Below are 17,561 nucleotides of genomic sequence, written 5' to 3' on the forward strand. Positions count from 1 at the left end.
TTTGTGCTGTCTTTCATCAGTCAGGTCTAATCAGCAGAAAGAGTCCACACTGGCAGGTGGATCATATAATGCACAGTCATTGACTTACAGGGCCATTTGTATCACCCCCAGCAGTGACAAGAGATAAAACTGGAGAACAATCATTTGATCACTGTTCTTGTTTCCTTCTCACAGATGGCTGCCGTAAGGAACAACAGTCAGTGGCAGGTTTTGGAGGGTGGAGAGATGCAGCTGTCCCTGTTTGACTGAGTAAACAGTTGTGAGGTCTAATTTGTCCAACACCTCCACAAAAAAGAGGTTGTAACTCTATCGGCAGTTGACCTACTGTACTGCCCTTAGCTGGAACTGCAGTGCAAGCCCTTTTGAAAAAGCCTCGCTGAGGAAATGTCCCAGTGAGTGCCCCGTTGAGCGAAAGGCATGCAGGCTGTGCAACTCCCAGAGTGCTTGTCCTTTTTTCACAGATCCAGTTTCATTCGGCTATCTATCACAGAGGCCACATAAGGGTGATTCTACCCCCAGAGAGCAGAGATTTCTCATCCATTTGCCGTGAACCACAAATAATCACACTTGGCTCGACTTTCTGTTTGTGACTGTTAAGAACACCATCTGGGCAAAATAAAACAGAATTACAAGAGGCTTGTGTGTAAGTAGATTCTGCCACAAACTCAGACACTAAACCCAAATTATATTGCAGGGGGGGGGGGGGGGGGGGGGGGCATACTTGTTAGGTATGTGCCAAGGGGAAAGTTTCACAGTACCATTTTCTTAAATCCTGCAAAAAGATGAAAATCTTCAAACGATATTTAAAAATCTGCATCCTCTGCATCAAACTGGGTGACTTGTTTCCATTTTCTTTTATTTACTGTTGATGGAAGTAAGTTTCAATGTTCTTTCGATCGATAATCAATTGTTTGTCAATTCAAAATAACATGGCGGCTGTGGATTGCCGCCTGTGTCAGTTTGTCTGGGTAATCATGGTTCTCATGCTTTCATAAATACACAGCTCAATAGCGGACTTAAGTCACTAACCATCCACATACTCGCCTCTGGTTTGGCCAATTGTCAATGGATGTGCATCTGTGTCACTGTGGAAACGATCCATGTTGCTTCAAATTTAGAGTGGTACATGAAACAACATGCAACCCTCCAATTCAGTCAGAGTGGACAGCCAAGACTGCCGTCCACTCTTACAGCAATTAAGTCACATTCATGTCCGTGCCAAGCAACTACCCAAAAATAATCTTAATAATCTTTAACTTGTTTAGAATCATCATCACTATATTGGACATTTTACATTGATCCAATTGTTTCTTAGCTATACAGTCACCAATTGCACATCACTCCTTATATGAAAGAAAATACACAATCTGTAAAAAATATATCATATTCCCTGTAATTGAGTCTTTGTAGTGACCTCTGGTGTTTAGCATCAGATGACCGTCAGTGACAAGTCGTAGAGATGTGATATGAACAAGGCTTGTACTCTCGAAACAATACCAAGGCTGTTAGTGGCTGGTGCATACAAAGGTTGTTTGATATGGGATCCCTGAGACACCATGCAGACATTATGGAAAGAGTCATTAGCAAATTCTATAATTAGTTACACGTGATAAACCACAGCACAGAATTAAAAGTTGAGTTCAATTTTGTACTAAACGTGCAGTTTGGCAAAGAGCAGCCATTTCCCTGCAGTGTATTCCAAAAAGGTCTCATCCAGTGTCCCATTGTAACCTTGGATTGTGTTCTGTTTCAATTCGGTAATCGGCTCAACCAGCCAATCCAGGTGATGGATTCCTATCAGCAAAAGTCACCTCAGTGAAGTTCAAACACATCACACTCACACATAGACTGATATGTGCTGATATTTTAATAATCTGTATGATGTGATAAGCAAATGGTAGTTTTGTTTTCACTTACTGGGGAAATCTTGTGTTCATACATGCAGATTAGCTGACTACAGGTGCAGCTCAATGAATTAGAATATTGTGGAAAAGTTCAGTATCTCAGGAAATGATAATATTGTGAAAAAGTTCAATATTCTAGACTCACATGTATTTGTTTTGTCATTTCTTCAGGTAAAAAATAAGATCCCATATCAGTGTCAATGACTGGTTATTTATGACCCGATGACACTGGAGCTGAAGTAATTTTTCATTTCTATGTGAATTATGAATACGATGTGGAGGAAGGTTATCACTGAGTATTTTAACAATTCTGATTAAAATCTTGATGATAAGTGGTGTTTTTTTTTTTTCATCGAGTCCTGGTTATAATTTTGTGTCACGTTAGGCCTTATTCCGCCCTTGCATAAAAATATTAGAATTCATTAGACATTTTTGCATCACTTTCATCTTTTATCTTTGGCCACACTTGATCTGGTCCATCTTATTATCAGCATTACACATGCACACTGATGCAATCCTAACCAGCTATTTGCAGAAAGTGCACCAATTCCAAAGCAATTCCTACTCAAATAGCTTTTAGAACACATTCTTCTAGGAAACTGATGAACAGATTGGAGTTACTTTGATACAAGATACAGCATAAGAGGTGACATACGGACGTTTTCCCTTGACTATAAGTGGACATGGTTTGTTAAAAAGGAGAAAAAGGATACACAAGCTATGTATTTTACTGTTAATTAAGAATTGATTCTGCAAATGCGTGTATAGATCCCCTGAGCCACCACTGTTACGAAGATTAGCAAATGTGATACTTAAGCAAAAAAATCCGATAATTTCGATATACAGGGTTTCCTCAACCACCATACTGGCAGGGGAAAATATAGTTACTTTGTGTCCAATATTGCGATTCTTACTGCAGTCATGATAAGCAGAGAGTCTGGACGGTGCTGTGATTTGTGTGGCCTATATATATCCTATACAGGAGACAGCTAGGCAGCATAAGTCATCTTAAGGACTTGAATAAGCAGTTTCCACCATTCACATGCTTTTAGAATCTGCATGCAAACTGTTGAGGGAATCCTATACATCGTATAGGCATAGATATCGTATTTTTGTCAATGTCCAGAGTATAATCTGGTGCCTAGACTAACTGGCTAAGCAGGAAATTCTACCAACCAATGAGTACAAATAAATAATCAAATTGTGACTCGTCTGTGGCAACAGTCACTGTAGAGGATGAAAAGCACACTCTCACATTGGCCACAGTGTAAGAAAGTCCCAATGCTGAAACCTTGACAAGATGCCAGATTGATTTTTCATGCGCTCAAAGAGGACCTTGGCAGAAACAAGAGCAACTCCATTAACATGCTCTGCCATTCCACTCTGCCATGAATTCAGCATTACGGAAGTCAATCACGAGATCCTCAACACTTCCCATTATCTTTGCTCTATTCATTCAATAATTGCAATCTACTCTGTCTAAATGCAAGTCAAGATGGTAATACCAGCAGTGTCTATTAAAGCCCTTTAGTTTGTTTATGGCCAGTTGAAATATACACACGATGGACGAACACACAATTTCAATGACAAACTCAGTAATGGTTGTAATTAACATATCCATTACATCATCTGTATGACAAAGCATCATTATAATGTATTTACTGTTGTAGACAATCTGCTAATGACGGAATTGGTTTGCACTTCATGGCGCTTCCAGCTCTCTGCAAAGATCATATCCAACAAATATGCCGACTTGTTTTTGCTGTCCTCACAATACAATTCCATTTCCTAGATAATCATTGAAAGAAAGAGCAGAGTAACAACAGCAATCCTCAAATGAAGAAATAAGAAACAACGCCGTTGAAGATAAGAGGTGCATGAAGAGGAAAATGTGCCAAAAGAGCCACTTGTCATTATGGGTCATCTGGGGATACTTGGGAACTGATTTTGTGCAGAGCCTGTCTTGGCTGCTCTACGCCAGTAATCATATCTATTGTTTATATTCCCATCGCAAAATAATGTTAAATACACATTATCTGTTATAATAGACTATTTAACACATAAAAACAGACACTGGGGTTTATAGAAACATTATGCTTAAATTATACTCAACAGTTTGTAAAGGTTAATGCTCCTTAATGTGTTATGGCCAAAACAACTTATCAATCTTTGCTTTCAATTACCTTAAGGGAGAAAGGAAATGTCAAACTATTGACCCCTGAAGGACACCACACTTCCTGTCTAACATTATTCCATTATTGCTAAGGTGAGACAATGACTTAGAATGCTCGCCTCTACCAGAACCCCACAAATTGGCTATTTCCTTGGACGGGCTGAAATTCTACCCGCTCAAACTATCCTAACACAGAATTTGAGTTGCCCTACATTATTAAGGATTTCTGGTGTGTCCAGAACCAGCAGGAGATCACGCTCAAGTTATTTTCACATTAGAAGATAAACGGCATGACCGTCAAGCCTGACTGTCCCCAGCTAGATTGGCTAAAGTCAGGCTTCATATCGAAATTGATGTCTAATGTAAAGGCAGCCCTGAGGTCAACCTATGAGGATCTTTTTCTGACTCAGCACAAAGTCACTATTTGCCAGCGACCACAGACTGCTTATCGACTACATATCAAAATACCTCAATGATGAAATGTCTTACAGCAATTATTTCTGAAATGATAAAGGTGTTTTAAAAGACCAAAGAGGAGCTGATAGATGTTCCCTCTTTGCTACAATTCTTTATTGTGGCAAAGTAACAAAGTACACACAATAAGGGTTTATCTGTACATTTCGAACTTATTTAGATTACATAGAGGTAGCAAACGAGTATGTTTTGCAGATGACAGCAAAAATGTGCAATATAAGAATGAAACATAAGCCCCATTGCACCTGTAGCAAATTACTAAGCACACAACACAACCGGCAATACTCAATCAATGCTGTAACACCATTTGGACCATGAACGGTCAAGGTGCTGCTGTGTGAATGTCTAACTAGAGAGCGAGAGCACAGGCAACCATTAACCTCAAATAACTGCCTACCACTGTTCCGGCAGCTGCCAAGTCAACAAGCGAGGACTCAAATGCCAGTGTCGCTCTTGGTATGGAGCTTTCCAGAATCAATTGGAGTGGGATCACTTCTTATGGGGAATATGCCATGTTGAAAAAAAGACAGCCAGCAAGAACAAGAACCAAACTGGACCAAAGTCCTGACTGAACCAATACTGCTAAGTTCTACACAATGGTTCAATCAATAACTGGCTGAATAATTCATCATACAGTAGCATTTGTTTCTTACAAATACACTTTCCTCCATCTCGCCGCTGAGGTCTAGATCCTAAAAATGAGAAATTGGCCTATAACACTTGACAGCTCGTCCTGACACATCATGCATCTCAATCATGGCGGGCAGCTGTAATGTAACAGAAGTGAGGAGTAGCACATTCCACAGAAGGTTCAATAATCCCAGTGAGTTACTACACACGGCACGGGGATAAATGGGGGTTGACAAAATTTCTTATGTGTTTTTGTCCTCCCATACCATATAATTACATCTTGCAGCCAGGCAGTAGCTTAACCTTTCCACCAATGTCACTCCCACTGTTGGACACGCATTAGCCCACATCCACGCTTCCCTTTTAGACTCTGCCATGTCTTAAACTGAGCTTTGTCTTCTCTTTTATGTGGTCTTGAACCCAAGGAAGTTTCCATGTAGCAAAATGGCAATGGCTTAAAGTAGCAGTAGGGGCCATAGGGAATGCACCTCCAAAACGCAAGGCAGCTATGTAAGAATCGAGTAAAAGAAGCCTTCAAATATGTTCTCAAATACTGTCACTGTAAAAATTGAAGTAGATCACAAGCTGTCAGGTCTTTCCCTTCTTTTCTTTAGTGGCCAATCAAACTCCAACAATCTTCATGACTATGTTTTCCTTTTCCCCACAACCTTCAAACAGTCTTCTTTTACAGCACTAAATAAAAACATGAGGAAAACAGGTAGTCAGGCGCTCTATTCTCCCCTTCTAATTACGGTTGTTTTATGTTACCCTTGGCGATAAAGGCATGGCACAGGAAAAACACTTACCGCTTAACAATAGCATTTTCTGTGATTACGATGATGAAATTGCTAAATTGCTGAATGAAACTCTATCTTTGCTTTATTTGCAAAATCACATTACTTCTCTGACCTTAAGGATAACAATTCTTCCATGAATACTGCCAGTGGCATCACAATAAATGCCTCACATTATTTAATCAACTAGACGTGTGAAGGTGCCTCTTAGTTGTTAACCCATGAAAAAGAATTGAATGAATTTCCACAAGGGGCAACAGTCGATCAATACCCTTCAGTGATGACCACCCTGTCTCACAGATGAGCTGGAAAAGTGACCGGTCATCCCACCGACCTCATCTTTAGACTGTCAGTCTCTTTACCTCATCAACAAATCTATTTTTAATTCAGCTTTGCAAATACAAGCAAGGTTGTAACGGCAATATTGTCACCTCTACATATAGGGTTCCACTATGTTCCACTATGTTCCACTATGAATACATACATATATATTCTAGACAAACATTAAAAGGCACGAAACATGAAAAGTAAATGGAACTGTGGCAAATTTCAAAACATAACACTTTTGGGGTGAATGGCCCAAACATGTTAATGGGTATTTGGCTTTCCTGGTAACATTCACATCGCGCTGTGAGTGATCGTTGGAAAGTGTTGCCAAAAAGGGATGACAGTTGCTCTTTGATGCCTCTGCAGATGATGATGTGTTCTCTCCTCTCTGCAGTATGATTAGGGCAGTGGGGAGACTCCTAACAACACACTGAAGCAATGATGTGCTCTGTGGATTTGCCACACTCCCTCGCAGGCTGTTTTAGCTTTACACTCGGATCAACACAGAAATGTTCCTTTATGAGGACTAAGGAAGAACATCTGTTGAAGTAAGGAACTGCACATTTTGGGTCCATTCTTGACTGAGCTGAAATGCCCTCCGAGAGCATTGCTTAAACGTACGTAGCAATTCAATTTTGCCTCAAAAAGTGCACAGAAACCTACCACACTTTAGTGATTATTTAGTCTTAGAGCTTTTCTTTGTTCCGAAAATCGTCCACGAATGTATTCAAATAGTTTCACTTCATGAAATGGACTTTCTACAAGCCACATCTGTTATAGAGAAGTACCACAACTTCAGACTATTTTCTTTTCAGATATGTTTATCAGCCATTTGCAAAAACGGCAAGGTGTTACTCGCAGTGGAAAGATCAGCAGTGTCACGGTCAAATGAAGGCAGGGTGATTAATGAGGTCATGTTTCTTGTGGAGTGGATAATTACTGAAAGCAATAGTGTGTTAAACGTACAAACACAATTTGACAGTTATTTTAAAACAAGAAAAAGGACATCACCTGTCAAAATATGAACAAACAGGGAGAAGAAACTTGGCAAGTGAGACAGCATTTCTACAGCGCTCGACACTTTGCCGTGCCACAAAAGCTGACAATATCTTTATAGCTGTGTGGGAGATAGTCGAGCATAACCTGGGCTCACATCCCACATAAAGATGGATCACCGGTTTCTGGCAAAGCAGCAACTGTGCTACAAGCATTCAAACTGTGCTTGCATCTGCTGGAATTGACAACTGACTTGTTAGGAATCCAAACAACGGCATAAAACAAAATACGGCAAGTTGGAATCATGGGCGTTTTAGGGGTCAGGTAAAATCCCTGTGATCTGGCAAGCTAGTTTACAGGGCATGTTAGGACATGGATTTTATGCAAATTTTCAAAACATGATGCTTTTACAGGCCAAAGTTTGGTTTTAGGGTGCAGTTTGGATTCTTATGGGGTCTGAGCTTTCATGCGATAGGTAACTGTATTCATAATTTTACAGTTCTGTATCCTTTATGTCTGGTCTTCTGTTCAATGTTATAAGTCAATGTTACAGCTGGCTACCTGTTTCATCTAAGTGGGGCATTCCTGGTTAAATAAAGCTTGGGAAATGAAAAAATAAAACATGTCATTCTGTTCCGTTCTTTGTGACCCATATCTAATAAATCGCAATGAAAAAGACAACGGTTAAAGACTTCCTGCTCCCTACAGTCAACTGTGGAGTGAATGGACTACTGACAAACAAGCACTTTATAAAAGGTTCTCAGCTGTTTGCCCGATGAAAAAAAAAATGGCTATGATTAGGATCATATCAAGGCATTCTGAATGTATCAGTATCTGCTATAAAAAAAACTGATTACCCCAAGCACTCCTGCTATGCCACCCATTTGTGCTCCATTATAATATTGGAACTCTTTCCAGTGTACAGCACTATGAGTGAGTGAACCATGGTGCAGCACAAGCAAATTAAATGCAGTCCTGCTGTTGGCTGAAATCTGCCGGGTATGGAGAAAGGCTTTTCTAACCGTGTCCAAATCTTTGTGTTAATTTTAGACAACCTGCAAAACACTTTCCTTGTGTTAAATAGTAAATGGAGTTGCTATTTCTGCCTTCTGTGTTAAAACCATGACGAATGTGGAAAATAACACATAACTACCCAAGACTTCATATCTTGGGGTTTTTCATTTCCAATAATTTCCCCAAGCTGTGAAACATAGACAATATATCAAACCCTAACCCCAAACTGAAAGGATATCTGGCTGTATATTACTGGTGTTAATATTGATTTGTGTAGCCTAACTAGAGCACAAACAAGAAAGGAAATGTGGCATGGCTATGTCATATTCAGCCAGTGTTCATTGTAACGGTAAACATAAAGAGCCTCATTGCATTTAGGTGTAGGTACTGCACAATGTCCAAGTGCCTTTGTTGAAGTCATTGTAAGATTACGCCTGCCAGCTAACTATAAGAGTACAGGCTAAATGGTGTCTTAATTTGTTGTCAGCTGGTGTGCTGTCATGAGATGATGGGAGCCTCACAAAGCCAACGTAATCCCCTTGTCCTGGACTTATCTAATGCCCTGGACCTCTAAACAAGCACAGCTACATTTGCATTGCTTCCGTGCCATCTCTTTGATATCCAGCTTGATGTGAGAAAGACTTTAAAATGGAATGAAAATATGATGGAATAGAACATCTTCAAGAGAGTTATGAATTCCTTCCTAGAGATGCTTTTTAGAGTCGACGATAATGTCTACACACTGTGTTGTGGTCAAGCAGAATCGTGTCGTTTGTGTTCTTGTTTGTTTCAGGGCAGAGGTAATCCTCCTTTAAGCCAACGTAAGATCCTTCTGAGCACAATATTTACACAAGCAAATTACACTAACAATGGTGACACGCTCAAAAAGGAGTATTGAGAACATCACCTGAGATATGTGATTTTAGAAATTCTCAACATACGTACGTCTCTGATATATACTGATTGAACAAAAATTTGGGGAAAATTAAATTGAAGAAATTGATCTTACAACTTGAGTAAAACGTTATTACATATAAAGTACAACTGGGGGCATAGAAGCTCTTGTAAAGACGATTTTGGCAATAATTTTCTCATTAAAGATAAGTAATAATCCCAGTGAGTTACACACGGCACAGGGATAACAGCTTTAAAGTTCTGGTTGATCCAAAACATTGTGTTTGGCTCCGTCCAGCTTTGTGTGCTCCCATCACCTACTGCATCCTGGTGATAAAGGTGACATTACAGTACATCCTGCAAGTCACTAGAAATCATTACCCGCCACCACACAGTCTGGCCACTATTTATAGCTGCGAGAGGATGCCAAGCCTGTAATTCCAAGTACCCAACTGCTGTTCCCTAATCATCTCTGACAGTGCAAACTACCACAAATGTAGAAATTTGCTGCAAGCTAACTGGAAATTCAACTCTGATGATGTAGAAGTATGTCCATAAAATGCTAGAGCTGCAGTGAATAAGCACATTACATACATTTACTGCACGGCAGCCAGGCACACTGTGGATTAACAGTACTAAATCGCTTCTGCACTCTAAGGAGGATGCCAGTGTTCTGAATGGAGTGCACTGCATGGAACAGCTTACGCCTACATTTGTTTTGAAGGTTTTCTTCCATCACTGTCAACACCTTTTGAGTTACAGCTATACACACACAATGGAGTGGTGTTCATTTGTCATCTTTAAATTGTGCAGCAGATCTTACTTAAGATACTAAGTGTTTAAGTATTATCGGTTTGCACACTGCATTCCACTAAATTAATGGTATAGCATTTGGTATTGAAATATAGGTTGTGCTGGCTCCGTCATGTTGGTACATACTACAAAACCAACATGACATGTGGTTGGACAAAATGATTACCATAAAAAATGAAAGAATCCTATCTACTACACATTTTCTGCTGCTAACTATCCTCCTGGTATTGAATTATGGGAGTACCTTTCCTGAAATTACGTTTAGGGCAACAGTAATGGCCAAGTCATTCAGTTCAATTCTTTTTCAATTAACCAAAACGAGTTAATAAGTTACAATTACCAGCTGTGTTAAACCTCGGTGAGTAAGGCTCACACAACCTACAAACCCTCATACTGGTCCATTGTCTTTGTTTCAATTGTCTTTTATTAAATCTTTTTAACTACATTTGTTGGATCTGCACCTATGGGTTGTTAAATAAACCATTGAATCCTAAAACACCATTTGATTGTATACTTTTAACCAAACCAGCCACCCCCGACGGACTTGAATACATGAATACAAGCCCAACAATGGCTCACAAATTCATAAATGGGCTTAATTTGCCAGCCCTTAATTGGGCATTACACTTTTAAGCAAAATTGACAAAGGCGTTTTGATAAAGGATGTAAAAAATATGGTCAAAAACGACTGTGTATAGCACTATAGTCACTGTGACAAAAGCTCTGCTCATTTGTTGACATTTACTCCATGATGAAAACTGGCACACAGTACAAATGGACACGTAAAAATGCAACCAGTCAAGGAAAGATGTCCGTGAAATCCGAAGGAATAGTGCATTGTGGAGCAAAACAGGGTAAAGGCCAGTCAAATCTTTACTTTGGGTTGTTTTGATTATACTCCTGGCATTACAGTGACTGACGGGAGTCTGGGCATTGGAAATTTACATCAGCAGTGGACTACTGGACTATAGGCTGTTTGTCCAGTGTTTAATGGTGTTAATCCAATAAATCCATTTGAAGATATTTGACAGTCGGGCAGAACGTAACTTATTTTTCCCCACAATAAGTATTTGTCTCTCAAACAATCAATATCACAATAAATGTTGATACAGTCTCCAGAAATACATGTCCTGACAGTTTACCTTTATAGCCAGTTGATTGGCGTGTTGATACATGTGCATGGAGCTATGTGTACCAAAAATGTACTTAGGTAAACACTTTTTCATCTCACTTCTCTAAGCAACTCTGACAAGACGAAAACTCAATATAAAACAACAACAACAATATAGAAACGATTCATGCTGTTGTTGGGTGTACATTCTTGTCTACAGTTGCCATGACATACAACTATTTTCTTGGCATAGGTTATGTATTATCATGGTAAAAGATATAAGTATATATATAATTAAATAAGGGGGTTTGGTATCAGGAGATATCTTGTGTATTTGTCAGCCCTATTGCTTTCTGATAATGACACTTTACCGATGATTGTTCCTGTTGTAGTTACAGTAAACAAATGGGAAGAAAGAGAAACCTTGAGTCCACAAAGCTAAATTCCCATTCTTCCCAGGCTGACTCAGGAGTGAAATGTGATAACATGTTTTACTGTGTATACCCAGGATTCCACTCAAGGACCAGTGGGGTCCCCGTTCCACAGCTTGGGAACCAACTAGCTCGAGCTTCATGTAGTTCAGCGACACTGATGGAATCTGTAGCTAACAATATCACACAACTACTCTTAGCGGAATACTGTGTGTGTGTGTGTGTGTGTGTGTGTGTGTGTGTGTGTGTGTGGAATAGCGTTTACTTTAACAACTAAGTCAGTGTTGCAGGCGAGGGCTTTTCCGCACACACCTTACGTCCGCGAACTGATACATTACTGTTGCACTCGAGTAACATGTAAATACTGCATTTTTCGGCTCTTTCCTGGGGTTGAGAACAGGTTAGTAGTTGTAGCAGTGAAACTTCAAGAGGCTATTAGCTACCGTGGCTAACTTAGCATGGTGTTGTGAGCTAACGTGACTACGCTAGCTGGCAGCCTGAGACAATGAGCTGAGTGCAGTCAGGCTTGGCTAGCTGGCTTGGCTAGCTGGCTTGCTGCTACTGCATGCTGTGTTGGCTATTATGAAGTACAGCTAGCCTGTCTGCCTGCACGCAAGGCTAGTAGTAGATTGCTAACGAGTAGTAGCACTATCAACAATACAAGAAGAACACATGAGAAAATGTAGAAACTTACCGACTTAACTAACCACTCCTATTCCAAACCCCGGACTATCCATGGTGAGGAGCACTCCAGAAAACGAGCAGGTTAGGTGAATGCAGTTGAATTAGAGCAAAAGTAGTACAATATCAATGTGAAAGCAGCAGAAAGCAGTGGCAGTGCACTCCCCAAGACATCCAACACAAGAGAGGAGGGGAGGCCAGCGATTCACTGGACTTCTGCCATCACACTCCGCGATAGCGTCCAGAGCGAAAACAACCGAGTCCGGAGGGCATTTTATCGGTTCGGTCTGAAGTCCTACGCAAGTTCAGTCCTCATGCGCGGTCCGTCGGCTGTTAATCCCACAGTGAATATCGTTCCATCCGGGTTAATTCCTCGGTATTCACCGTGTGTGGATGAGCGCAGCGGTGGTTCTTCGTGTGGAGACTGATACAATGTAACCAACCAGCAGCAGCGGGAGCGCACACGAAATCCAGGACAGCCGTTCCACTCGGATTGAACTGTCACACTTCAACAGAGCCCGTGGGAAAGACGTGGAACTGGATTTCTAAACGGACCGTAATTCCATTTGAATGGGAAAACCAGCTTTCACAACTGTCATGAAATGTCCGACTAATAACGATTTAACACAGTGACGCGATACCTTCAGATTACACACTCAATACTCTCAATTAAGGTTGTATCAAATACAAAAAATATCACAATAACCAGGTGATTTTCCTCTGTTTGGAGCTGTTACTAATCTACACAATATAATACAATCAATACAATGACCCTGCAATAAATCCTACATTAGCGAAGCAGATAATGTTCAATAATGAGTAATGTATGAGGCCATGGTTACTAACAGGGTTGTTCTATCACCAGCAAGAGAACATTTTTTATTATGTAGACTGTACAGTGTTGTTCAATGAAATACAATAGCTCAGTTATAAATCCTACCATAGTGTTTTGTTGAATTGTTGTTGACACTGTGTCACACACACCCTGCACTGTTACCATGCCACACCAAACCACCCCCACCCAATTTTACGGGGCCATCTTCAGCCAGATTGCACTGAATTGTATTTGACTCACTAGTGTATCTGGATATAGATGCATTTTATTGCAAGGTGTAAATTTTATTGCAATGTGTAAAAGGCCCTCTGTGTATATGATAATTATTTACAGATGGGAAAGCAAGTTTCCTGGTTGATGTAAAGGCAAGTCCAACTAGATATGTAATTGTTTTAATTGTGCTCTTCATACCACAATAATTAAGAACATAATACTAAAGGGCCTTTCTTTATATGGGAGTTAAACTGCATCTTACTGATTAAGCTTGTGTCTTCCATGGACATATTTGCCATTATGAGTCACAAAAGCAAATAAAAAAACAAAACTTTCTTAGAGGGATTCTCTGTTAGCCTTTGGTTTAGAGAGATAATCTTTGACACACAGGAGGAAACTTACACAGTCTTTTCCATGTAATGCTATCATACACAAATAACTGATTGTTTTGTTCCAGCCGTGTAAAATATGGACTGGTGTTGATTCTTAACTCTCAAATCTATTAACACTCTGATTACTAAAGAAAACAATGCTGAAGTGAAAACTCCACACTCCAGGGCAAATCGACACATTATCTCAGAAACTAAGCGGCAGTCTAATTTAACTGAACCCACACGGTTAAATGACCGAGGGGGGTTTCAGAGCACAGTGATGTGGAATAAAGGGAAATATATCCAACAAGGCCCTTGCAGATATGTCAGGATTCCAATTCTCGCAGCACCACGGATAACCTTTCATGTTTACCAGCTTCAAACGCTATCAAGGCTTTAAGTCGTTGTCTCTCTCTGTGTTGGTTTCCAGGGCAACAAGAATATGATAATGTTGCCTTTGACATGACAGAAGGAATCATCTCGCTAACAAACAGAGACAACAGGCAGAGGGAGGGCTGGGGAGTGGGGGAGGGGGGGAGGGGGCTGAATTAATGGACTCATTTTCGCACAGAGGGAAAAGCAACAGCAGCTAGTCATCCTCCTCCATCCTCCATCTTCCTCTATTGCCTCCGAAGCAATCCTGCTGGCAGGCGCACTCGTGCCTCCACTGGGTAGCTAAATAACAGTCAGTGGCCAGTGGGGACTGGAGGGGGACAGATTTGCGATGATGACCCTTCAAGGCTGAGGTTCCAAAACAAGTCGACTGACTGAGCGACACACCGACTACAACCTGAAATGAACAGGCGGCGTCACTGCCATGTGTTTTCCATCAGTGAAAAAGGGGCTCATCAGTCAGCCATGTGGAATCACACAGATGCTGGCTTCAGTGTGTGTGATCATCTTTCCATTACTGTATTACAGAAAGTGTAAAGCTGTGAGGAGAGGCTCGCTCTACAGCCTCCATTTATGTCAAATACAATAAGAGACATGAAAATATAAAAGCAGAGCAAAGTGTTACAGTACAATGATGTTATCAGTACAAGGATAGATCATCATAAACACTGAGAATACAGTATTCAAGCAGAAAACAGATACAGTTTGTATTCTATAGGTTGCTATCACACAAAGTGGAGCTGAACCAATGCAGGCTAATACTACAAGTAATAACAGTATAGGTCTGTTGACAATGTATCATCCCATATTTGACATTTCTTTGATATAAACACAATGTAAATGTGGATAACCAGGATATTGTATAGTTCAGTGGTACAGCAGAGAAATTATATAACTGGAAAACAAACAGATGCTAATCCAACAAAATAAATGGAAAGTGAAATAATAGAAATAGAGTCACACACAGGAAATGAAACCTGAGAAACGTTTCAATAATAGAGAGAAGCATGGATACTATCAACCGCTGACTAGATTAGGCACTACAAAACTAGATTATGTTCATGCAAATGTCTCATCGGAACATTCCCAAGTAGGCAAAATCAAAGCAATCACACAAAATAACCATTTGTCCATCTGAGGGTATAAGCACACATTTATTCACACATACCTAAACACAAATCCATTTACAATGTCTGCTCTCAAAAACAGGAGTCTCGGAGGAACTATTTTAAATATCCAAGATACTAACGTGTCACTACTTTGAGTGACAGATGAGGCCTTGAAGACACACCACCATCAGTCTTCTGTGGAGTGTAATGGGTGTTAAAAAGCTCAGAGAGTCCTGGTGGGGGTGTTTGCCCGATTATACTCAGTGCGGCACCTTTCTGTGGTTTTCCAGTGTTCCATTTAAAAAACTGATAAAGGAACCGTTTAAATATGGAGGGCCATATTTGTGTTGTTACAGCTACTGACTGATTGATTGAAGTCAAAGGGTCGTGGACTAAATTGATCACTTATCGGCGAATCTTTCAAATGCCAGAGAAGGAAAGGGTTTTGTAAACGGAAAATCCATTGAAAATTGGTTTTCTACATCTGCTCCCCAATTGAGAAGCCAGAACCTTTTTTTCTTTTCCTCCTCAAGTCTGTTTGACCTGCGCACTGTGCAGATTGAATGATATTTGCACAGATTTCCTCTGACCATGGAGGTTTGTGGTGACGATAATTTATAGGTCACATGCTACCATTTGCTGTTTGACCATCCCTCAAGGACAAACAGGTCATATCCTTGCTCCTTGTGAAGACAGAACACATAGAGGCATCCGTTTTCAGATCTCGGCCGCATGCCTTGAGGACGGGGAAGCACTAAAGGGTTCACATGCGTTCCCTCATCAGATGGGGCCCATGTTAGACCTTTGGACAAACCAAAGCCGATGAACCATGACTCACAGCAGAGGGGATTTTGTTCTACTTAGTAACTTAGGAACAAAGACATGTGTAGAATAGCAGATACACGGTCAGATGTACACGTGATGAGGAAATGAGGCGTGCAAAGAAGCGGTATGAGCTAATAATTGATGTACAGTTTTACAATGTGCTAAGAGGATCTCCTGACAGCTTTGTGAAAGGATGAGGCTCGTTGGATGTCTTACACTGCTGTTGGTAAGTTCTAATGAGGTATAATTGGGTAATACTGGTATGATTTCAATACACAGAATTGTATTGGCAAATAGTCTTTGCTGAGGCCAATGTTTACAAAAGCAGTTTGGTAAATATCGCTCGCTTTCTTCCTTTGTACATCCACCATCGCTCACCTCTGAGAGGACAGGCAGCGTTTGTGTGACACAGTGTGAGATGGATGAGCACCGAGCGGTTCCCAGGTTGTATTGTTCCCCCCATCCAGCCGCTAAGTGTTCCAAAGCCTAATTTCTCTTCCTGGTCTATGGGGATGGGGGATGGGGACCCAGCGCCTTCACTCTAATCAGTCTCTCTGCAAGCACACAAAGGTCCTGCTGCTCCTACAACTGGAAACTTGGCTCGACGGCGGAGGAGGAGGAGGGCATTCTGTTGGATTGGAGTCAATTGCATTTCATTTCAATAAGGAAATTCAATCGGGCATCTTTTTCAAGCCAAATGATGAATAAACACATCACCTTTCCACATCTAATTGAATTAAAAATTGGAGAATTTTGGACCGGACTGAATGGAGTGTGAGTTGGAGGGTCTACCACTGAAGCAGGTGGTGCTCACGTGCTTAGATTTCTTCACAAAATTGGATTAAACCTCCACCGCTCCAGGTACTTAGATTTGTCGTTTTCCCTAATCCCACTGGCTTTGGGAAGAAAATAAGTGGACTGCAGCTCAGGCGGCATGGCAGAGCCGTTGTACATTTAAGTGCAGCACCTACAGCAATTTTCCTTCCCACATAAGCACCTCGCTTCATCTTTTTGTGCATGAAAAAACCAACAGTAAATGATTTTACAGGGTTTAAAAGAGGCTTAGTGAAAACTGACTGAGATTAATTGTTCAGTATTACAACACAGGGCCCCTTGTTTGCATGAACTTGGGTGTCTGTTCTGTTCTCATCCAGAGAAATGCCCTGAACTGGGAGAGAGAGAGAGAAGAAAAGGCCACCCACAGGGCAAGAAGCTGTCATTGTTGATTCACTGGGGGGCTAAATTTTGCAAATTCTTAAGGAGCCTCTCTGGAAAAAAAAAAAAAAAAACTATGGGGAAACTTTTCAAAAGAGATCTCTTGCCCTCTCTGGGTGGGAGATTACTGGGAGGGTTGGTGCAATTAGGTGTTCTCAAGCTGAATGGAGTGGAACAAAAACTTGTAGCTAATCCGCAACTCAAACAAGAGTAAATCTAAGTTAATCAACAGTGAATTACAATGCGAGGCATGGATACACACAAACATAACAACTCGAGATGGGTGTGTGCGTGCTGGTGCTTCATGCAAATCTTTTGAAACCGTGGTAAATACACCCTCGGGCAATAAATAACTCAA

The 17,561-nt window shown here is 40.7% G+C and overlaps 1 protein-coding gene across 2 annotated transcripts in view; it reads right to left on the reverse strand.

Moving 5' to 3' along the window:
• The window catches only part of znf609b (zinc finger protein 609b), a 57,081-nt gene extending 44,172 nt beyond the window's left edge, over window positions 1-12,909 (reverse strand). The window contains exon 1 of one of the 2 annotated variants that reach the window (XM_076155651.1): window positions 12,256-12,909. The gene's annotated coding sequence lies outside the window, so the exon portion shown is untranslated. The remainder of the gene's footprint in view (window positions 1-12,255) is intronic. The other variant, XM_076155650.1, reaches the window with a different exon arrangement.
• Between the last annotated feature and the right edge of the window lie 4,652 nt (window positions 12,910-17,561).

This window comes from Genypterus blacodes, unplaced genomic scaffold (assembly GCF_046128005.1).
Source record: "Genypterus blacodes isolate CSIRO-AG114 ecotype Tasmania unplaced genomic scaffold, CSIRO-AGI_Gbla_v1 ptg000067l_1, whole genome shotgun sequence".
Taxonomy (NCBI): domain Eukaryota; kingdom Metazoa; phylum Chordata; class Actinopteri; order Ophidiiformes; family Ophidiidae; genus Genypterus; species Genypterus blacodes.